Here is an 8,936-nt window from a genome sequence, read left to right as displayed (position 1 = left end):
ACCTGCTCTCTGTAAGTGATCACAATACAGAGGTTGCCATTCCTCGTCTGTTACTGCCTTCTGTGCATTTAAGGAGGATAGAGTAATCATATTTGTGGGGGTGTGTATGCTTTTGTCTGACTTCATTTCACGATACATTGGTTAAAGCGGGGTTTCATTTTCTTTTTCTTTTTTTTTATTTTATTGATTTTTATTGAGCTCTACATTTTTCTCTGCTCCCCTCCCTGCTTCTCTTCTCCCCTTCCACCCTCTCCCAAGGTCCCCATGCTCCCAATTTACTCAGGAGATCTTGTTTTTACTACTTCCCATGTACATTAGATCTTTGTCTCTCTTAGGGTCCTCATTGTTGTCTAGGTTCTCTGGCATTGTGATTTGTAGGCTGGTTTTCTTTGCTTTATGTTTAAAAACCACTTATGAGTGAGTACATGTGATAATTGCCTTTCTGGGTCTGGGTTACCTCACTCAAAATGATGTTTTCTAAACCCATCCATTTGCCTGCAAAATTCAAGATGTTGTTATTTTTTCTGCTGTGTAGTACTCCATTTCCTTATCCATTCTTCGGTCAAGGGGCATTTAGGTTGTTTCCAGATTGAACATAGTTGAGCACATGTCCTTGTGGCACAATTGAGCATCATCCTTTGGATATATACCCAAAAGTGGTATTACTGGGTCTTGAGGAAGGTTGTTTCCTAATTTTCTGAGAAATCGCCACACTGATATCCAAAGGGGCTGTACCAGCTTGCATTCCCAACAGCAATGCAGAAATGTTCCCTTTACCCCACAACCTCTCCAGCATAAGTTGTCATCAGTGTTTTTGATCTTGGCCATTCTTACAGGTGTGAGATGGAATCTCAGAGCTGTTTTGATTTGCATTTCTCTGATGACTAAGGATGTTGAACATTTCCTTAAGTATCTTTCAACCATTTTAGATTCCTCTGTTGAGAGTTCTCTGTTTAGGTCTGTACTCCATTTTTAAATTAGATTATTGGTTCTTTTGATGGCCAATTTCTTGAGTTCTTTGTATATTTTGGAGATCTGTCTGCTGTGAGGCTGATGAAGATCTTTTCCCATGCTGTGGGCTGTCATTTTGTCTGGTTGACCGTGTCCTCTGCTTCACGGGTCCCATTTATTGATTGTTTCTCTCAGTGTCTGTTAAAACACATTTTTAATATGTCATCCAGGTTAATGTCAGGGAGCAAGGCTGAGGCCCTAGGACTGACAGTGTTCCTATGGGCTCTCTATTGGTGAATTCCACCTCAGCTTACAAACAACACTTTCCCACTCAGACCTCTCGGGAGCCAAGGCTGTCAATCACTCCCAGCCCAGCAGTGGTTTTACAAAATGCACAAAGGGTAATTTCAAAAAGACCCCAGGATTTTCCGACTTAATCTTCATTTAAAACTAGGACCCAGGTCATCAATCCGCATGTTCCTCCTACCTACTGAAACCTGGCAGGTACAAAAGAACACAAGCGTGTGATGGGAGAGAACACGCAGGGGTGGAGAGAGGTGGGGCGTTCCGACTTGAGCAGCTCTGATCTTGAGGACAGCCCTAAATCTTTTCCTCCTGTGGAAGCAAGTAGATCACTTGATTGGCCTTACCCCCACGTGCTATCAATTAGCCTGTGGGACCTCACTGTCAAGCAGTGAGTTCCATTGTTCCAACACGAACATCAACATCTGGGGGAGGGGAGATTTCTAATTTTAGCTCTGAGGAATTATGCCTATTCCTCTCCTTATGACAAGCTCAATGATGAATTTGTAGCAATGTGGCCTTTTGTCACTAGTATTTTATTAAAAAAAAAAACACACTTTGGTTCTGGGTCAAACTTTCAAATGACGCTCAACTTTCAAGCATTGCTTTCTTCCTGAAAAATTAGAATGTTTTCCAATGATGATTTTTCTTCAAAAGAGCTTTTTTTTTAACACAACTTTTTGCAAGTTGCACGCTAATGCTTCTGAAATGAAAATATTCGCGTCCATCACATCGCGACAACCAGGACACGTGTTCTCCCGAAACTGCCACACTGAACAAAACATCGGGCCTGTGTGATTTAAAAGATTTGCATCACATTCACCAGGAATTCTCACCTATTTCTAGAGAGATGAGGTTGAGACGGCGATATTCAAGGAACGAGGAGGGGAGGAAAGAAGACACTGGTGCAAGGGAAGGGATAGCAGAAAGAAAACTCCAGCCCCAGCTGAAGGACAGCGTTGCAGCTGAGAAGAGCCTACAACAGAAGCTGGCAACAGAGAGTTCCCCAGCAGGCTCAAGTGCGGGGAGTTCTTACAAGACGGACCAAGGTGAATAGTGACAGATATCAGTTGCAAAGTTCAGCTCGGGGCTCCTTTATCCTTTTCATCATCCTAACAACTTCGCCAGACCCCCCCCCCCACCATGGTTGCAGATGGAGCCACTAAGATTCAGGAAGGCGTAGTTACCTGCCCAAAGTTGTGCAGCCAGTAAATAGTAGATCCTGGGTCAGAACCCAGCAAGCACGCTGTAAAACTCAGCCCCAGGCTCTGATCCAGCCACGCTGTGGAGCTCCACCATGGTGTCATCCTGCGGGACTGCCGCCGTTTATTCTGAAGACATGCATGGCTGTGGCTTCGCTCTAGCCCCATAGACCTGGACCACACACTTTGGGCTCTTTAATTGCAGCAAACTTATCTTCCACACAGTGAATATGATGTTTGGAAGCTACCTAAAATCAGAGCCTTGTATAACAGGCAGGGTGAAGTTTGAAAAATGTCTGAGAAGAAAAATGGTCAATGATGGTGAAGAAATAGAAGTGGTTTCCGTGTGTGTTCCAGGATACAGCGTTGCCATAAGGAAATGGGAGCTTTGCTTGTATGGGCGGTTGATGATTTTAGGACCTGGGAGGTTTGCTTAGAGTAGGAGAGTCTGGGGTGTGTGTAAGGGCACAACTTAAAATGTTTATGATTCTGTCCAGTCACTTTTAGAGTCCGCCGCTTCTTCCCTGGGCTTTCCCATAAGTACATCGAGAACATTCTTGGCTTGCCTGATGAACAATAAGAAGCAGGGACAGCGGCGTGGGTGACGCTGAGATAGCAATCTCGCTTATATAAAACACCGTGACAAAAGGACATCACGGAAGAAGCAGTTCATTGCAGTGTACGGTGCCGGAGGGAAAGTCCACAATGACAGAGGAAGCATGGCACCAGGCAGTTGGAGCAGGAAGCTGAGAGATCACCTCTCCTGCTGCAAGCACGAAGCAGAAAGAGCAAAATCGAAGTGGGAGGTATAAACCCTCAAAGCCCACCTCCAATGGCGTGCTTCCCACAGCAGGGTTCCACCTCCTAACAGGTCCACCACGGTCCCCCAAACCCACCAGCTGCGAAGCAAGGGTTCCAATACCCGAGCCTATGGGGAGGCATTCTCATTCAAACCACCACAAATATCTAACTAGACATACGCCAGGAAAAAGTGAAACCACATCAGCGGCTGAACTCCACCAACTGCGGCGCCTTGGGAATTCCCCGCAGCTGGGGGCTGGTAGTCTTAGCTCTGGGGTCCATCAGTTGGTGCAGGTTAGTTAGGATGGGGGAGGGGAACTGACGCACGCACCACACGGCGGGGGGGGGGTGATGAGTAAACACAAAAGACGTGTATTTGTGCCGTGGGAAATTGACCTTCCCCATAACTATACAACTTGTTTGTGAGCCAACAGTGAACTTTCCCTGTCTGTTGAAGCCGATTTCTCTCTGGATTTCGAGAGATTCTTTGCCCATCTGTCACCATGTGGTCAGCGTGGGCAGTGGCCATTACAACAGACTGTTTGTATTGGGCTTTATCTTCTAGATTCCCTCCCTTTATCTTCGATGCCTGCAGCTCACCTGCTGATTTATATAGTGCGGTTTCTTAACGTACTTCGTCCTTGCTCCTAATATTAACGGTAACCAATAATATCCCTTGAATCCCTAGGTACTTATTAGGTGTTCGCCCAGTTAACCCCCACAAGCACCCTGGGGATGGCTTCCTCTATCGCTCACCTTTCACGAATGAGGAAACCAGCGGGAGAGTGCTTTCTCAGAGTTACAGGGTTAGTAACTGGCAGAACAAAATATAAACACAGTTTGATGCCCACACTCTCAACCACAGCACAAACTGCGTTCTGAGTCTTCCTACTTGGGTGTTTTGACTATAAAAGCTGGGCTGGGAGGAAGCAGCTGTTTTCTCTCTTGCCCAGACTCTCCCTAACTGCTCTTGACACCTTTGCATTTTATCCATGCAGAACAGAGATGTTTATGTAAACTCCAGGTGAACACGTGCCTTCTTTTCTACATGACCAAACATTTCAGAAACTTGAGCAGATGCTGGCAAAATATTGAAATCCAGTGACGTCCCGGATGGGATGTAAAGTCTCTTGCTATGGTGGTAGAACCAAAACCATGCAGGACTCACTCCATTTTGCACGTTTATAAGGGTTACCTTACACACAGCCTCTCCAGTTGGCCCCTCTGAGCTACCAACTGAGGCCAGCTACATCCACACTGGAGAATATGAAACAGGAGGGTTATGTACCAAACAGCAAACAGTATTTAAGAAACAAAACAAAACAGCAAAAATATAAGGTATCAGAAATTACCAGGGACTCCAAGTAGACTTAGGCAGCTTGTGTAATTGCTCAACTTTCTTTTCTTTCTTTCTTCCTTCCTTTCTTTCTTTTCTTTCTTTCCTTCTTTTTTCTTTCTCTTTCTTTCTTTTGTTTGTTCATTCTATCTTTCTTTCTTTCTTTGAAATGGTAATATGCAGGGCACCTCTGTTCACTTCATGAAGAGGACTTGAGATGCCACCAACGGTGTGCAGGAATGTGCTAGTGAAGTGGCAGAGTGCCACAGCTCCCTGTACCTCCCAGCTATCCTTGCCCTAATCCTGGCAGTGACCTCACATACCGTCTAGTCTGATTCCTCTTTACAGGACAGAAAGCTAACGCTCGGAGAGGTCAGATGCCTCCGGCCAAGCTTGTTTCCCAATCCCTGTTCTCAGACCCTCTCCTTCCCCGAGCTTTCAGAGTAGACTTCTACTGCAGGAGCTGCCATAACCATGAAGTACTCAGTGCACACCCCAGCGAGTAAATACAGTCATTCGCATAGGAACCGGGAGGGAGGAACGAAACAACAGGTGCTTTGAAAGGATTACAAAATGCCTTTGTACCTGGCTCATGTAAAAGCCACTTCCATGGTGACAGGAAGGACATTTATTGTTTTCACTTAACATTTATTAAATAGAGTGTGTTGCAGAGCAGGCTTTTCCATACAACCCCTTTCTGGCTGTGTGCAAAAGCTTCTCAGGTGCCTGTCATTTCTTCCTCTGACTTACAAAGATGCTTATTGAACTGCAAAAGGTAAGCAAACAACAGCCAAGGGCTCCGCAGAAACCTAGCTAATAGTCCAGGGCTCACTCTGAGAGAAGGGATCAAATGCCTGACCTTCAGAGGATCACAGAAGATTCCAGCGCACAAGGCTTAGTTCAGGAAGTGGTCACACCCTCTACCAAAGGAGAAACAAAAGCTCCAGGGTGACAAGAAATATTCTGAATTTTTCTCAGTTGTGTGTGTATATATACACTCATAGGCATGTAGACCCCCTGGAGCTGGAGTGATAGGCAGTTGTAAGACGCCAGACCCTTTGCAAGGACAGTCCACCTTCTTAATGGGTGAACTATGTCTCCAGCCCAAAGGGTTACAAGAAATATTTTGATATGGTCTAGATGTATGAGAATCTTATGGGAATGTAGATTCCATAAGTCCGTGAATGGATGTGATGTTTTACATTTCTTACAAGTGTTTAGGTGATGCTGATTCTGGTCTGAGGACCACACTGAGAAATGCATTCCACAAGCATCCATCCTTAGCTGGAGTTGGGTGGGCTGGGCTAGAATTACAGGAAATAAAAAGTTGCTGAAGTTTGTTCCTCAGTAAAGGAGTAATTAGTGTTACCTCTGCCACTCACTAAAGAGACATCTAGTAATCCTAACTAGCATTAAAGTCCCAAGTGCTGGAACTGCAGGTGTGAGCCAGCATGCCTAGTTCCACATTATGAGGCGTGAGCTACCACACCCAGCTCCACACTGTCAGGTGTGAGTCACCACGCCCAACTGCACACTACCTGGTGTGAGTCACCACACCCAACTCTACACTGCCAGGTGTGAGCCACCACACCCAGCTCCACACTGTCAGGTGTGAACCACCACGCCCAGCTCCACACTGTCAGGTGTGAGCCACCATGCCCAGCTCCACACTGTCAGGTGTGAGCCACCACGCCCAGCTCCACACTGTCAGGTGCATTATTTTTCCCAGCTCACATTGTCAGGTGTGAACCAGCATGCCCAGCTTTACAATGTTCACTTGAAGGGTCAGCTCCACTTTTAAGATATCAAGTTAAAAAAATAATTTGAGCCACAAACTTCATGTCTTGCGTTGGGCAAAGTTAAAAGGGCTGAATTCAAAGGACCTCAGTGCTAGACCTGAAATATCATAATTGTCTCAGATGCGGCTTAGCCACAAAGACACTGGACAATTACTGTTTTATTTTTATTGGAGTTCAGTTTTAAAGTGTACTCAAAACATAAGGCAAGTAACTGCATGTGTGCAGGTGTGACCCTCTCTACGTCTCTAAGAGCAGCTGGAGCTTGCAGGATGAGTTCTACTCACACAGCTGCAGAAAGTCAAATGACCGCCAAATGTCCCCCTGCACTGCTTCCTCTGAGTTGTCACATAATAGGAGCACACGGTATTTGATTTTGTTGCTGTTGTTTCAGCTTTTCTCATGTTACCTGTACATATTGTTGTATCTATGAGTTTATTTTTATCTGATTGCCAGCTGGTATATGCTGGGGCTGCATCCAGGTTAGGATAATTACAAAGAAAACTTCTGTGAACATTCAAAGGACCGGTGAGTCATATGTTAAGAATATATCAAACTTCGTAAGAAATTGCCAGATTGGGCTTCTGAAAGTACCTGTGTTGTTTTGTCGTTCTGCTAGCAACTGAGAGTTCAGATAGTTTTACATTTTCTCCAACACTTGGTATTTTCAGTTATTTTAGTTTTAGATCACTGTTGTATGTGTGTGTGTGTTACCTTATTTAATCTCCATTAACAACTAATTGTTTTGGCTATACTTTTTATACATCCTGTTGGCCAATTGTCTGTCTTATTTGGCTCACACTTGTTTACAATGGTGAACTTTAAAGATTGGTGAACTAAAGCCAAAGAAGTGAAATGAAAACATAAATTCCCGTGTTTCTTACCCAGAGCCCTTGAGATAGTGCTCCCAAGGAAGAGCCAAGAGGCGCTTTTACAAAGTCGGGAAGACTTACCTAGTGCCAATGAGATGCTCAGCAGGCAGAGGTGCTTGTTGCAAGCCGGACAAACTGAGTTTGATCCCAGAACTCACATGGTAAGAAGAGAGAGTGATTTCTTCCACAAGGTGACCTCTGACTCCATACACGCCACAGAACATACAACCCCCCTCTAAAAAATGTAAAGGAAAAAAATTAGATGCTGTGAATTTCTATAGCTTTGTGTATTTAGTTGGATGGATTAATTCACAGGTTGTGGAGGATAAATAGATTTTAATGTCATAGAATAATTTTCAAGTAAGAGTATCTAAGTCCTAAATTAATTTTTAAATCCCTTAGATTATTAATTTATAACAGAAAAGTATAAATGGGGGCATTCATTACAAAGAGGACCTAGTACAGTAGTCATGCGTGTAGGCTGAGTCCAGTGTGACTGGAGAAAAGTAATAGTGACATCCTATCAATCGCCCACGAGAGTTCTGAGGTCACTGGCGCCGTGACGTTCTGAAGGGAGGGGAACTGAAGGCATTTAGAAACCCACAACGTATCTGGCCTCTGATGCAGGCGATGCACACACCGAATGCAGTTGCCACAACTGTGGCTTCAAAGCAGATAGCCACTTGGCAGCCAGAGCCAGATTGCTGAGAACAAGGAAGCCACGCCCTCGACAGGCCCCGCAGCTGCAGAGTGCAGCTGTTTCAGCACATCCACACTTCATCTTTGTTTGCAGGACTGTAAGCCTCTGGTGAGCATTCCAGCCTGGTGTCTATATGTTCTCCGTGTTCCTTTACTCCGGGTCTCCTGGAGAAACTAAGGCAACTGTAATGACAGGCTTTGAAACGTATTGTAAAATAGTAAAAGGGAACAATGAGAAAGAACAGAAGTGCTGACTGGAGTCAAACACCCTGCCTCTGTCACACGTAGGAACATTACTGAGCCCTTTGCGTGTCAATGTCATCATATGTAAAGCTAAAATGATAATAGCCACCCCCAGAGCTTGCTGAAATGGTGCATGACTGGAATCTGTGATGCAGGAAATGCTCAATAAGTATATGTCATCATCATGTAGACACCTAACTGCAAACTAGCAATCCCGAGAACTAAAAACATAGATATGTAATAAAAACAGAATATTTCATACATATATGTGATGGCTTCTGAGCTAACAAAGAAAGAAAGAGAGAGAGAGAGGGAGGGAGGGAGGAGAGGAAAAGAAAGTGTGCAAAGCCTGGAAACTCACATCAGCAAGGCTAAGGCAAGAGGACTGCCATGCGTTCAAGGCTACCTTAGGCGATACAAAGAGCTCTAGGGTGCCCTGAACTGTCACACATTTATGTGCAGATGGCGGGAGAAGGAGGAAGGAATGGTGGGAAGTACGGAGGGAGGGAGAGGTAGAGGGAGGGACGGAGGAAGGGGAGAGGAGATAGAGAATGTACTAATAATTGCAATAAGGTATATTTTCGATCTAAAAACATGCTAGTGAGGACTGGTTTCTACAGAAGTACCCCCATGTACATGTAAGGTGAAGACTTCGGGACCAAGGAAGTCTTCCTTGGCCTCCTCCAGGACCAGGAAAACAAGCCTGAGGTTGTCTCCTGGGAGCGAACCCCTG

At 45.0% G+C, this 8,936-nt stretch overlaps 1 long non-coding RNA gene across 1 annotated transcript; it reads right to left on the bottom strand.

The window, feature by feature from the left end:
* Positions 1–203: 203 nt before the first annotated feature.
* On the bottom strand, positions 204–7,863 carry LOC125391217 (uncharacterized). The gene is made up of 3 exons (XR_007229015.3): positions 7,718–7,863; positions 7,343–7,496; positions 204–1,149 (listed from the first exon to the last, which is right to left on the bottom strand). It is a non-coding gene; the product is annotated as an uncharacterized LOC125391217 (long non-coding RNA).
* Between the last annotated feature and the right edge of the window lie 1,073 nt (positions 7,864–8,936).

The sequence above is a fragment of the Myodes glareolus genome, chromosome 16 (assembly GCF_982192425.1).
Source record: "Myodes glareolus chromosome 16, mMyoGla1.1, whole genome shotgun sequence".
In the NCBI taxonomy this organism is placed as follows: domain Eukaryota; kingdom Metazoa; phylum Chordata; class Mammalia; order Rodentia; family Cricetidae; genus Myodes; species Myodes glareolus.
The sequence above is the reverse complement of the archived record's forward strand: the minus strand, read 5'-3'. Positions and strand labels throughout refer to the sequence as shown.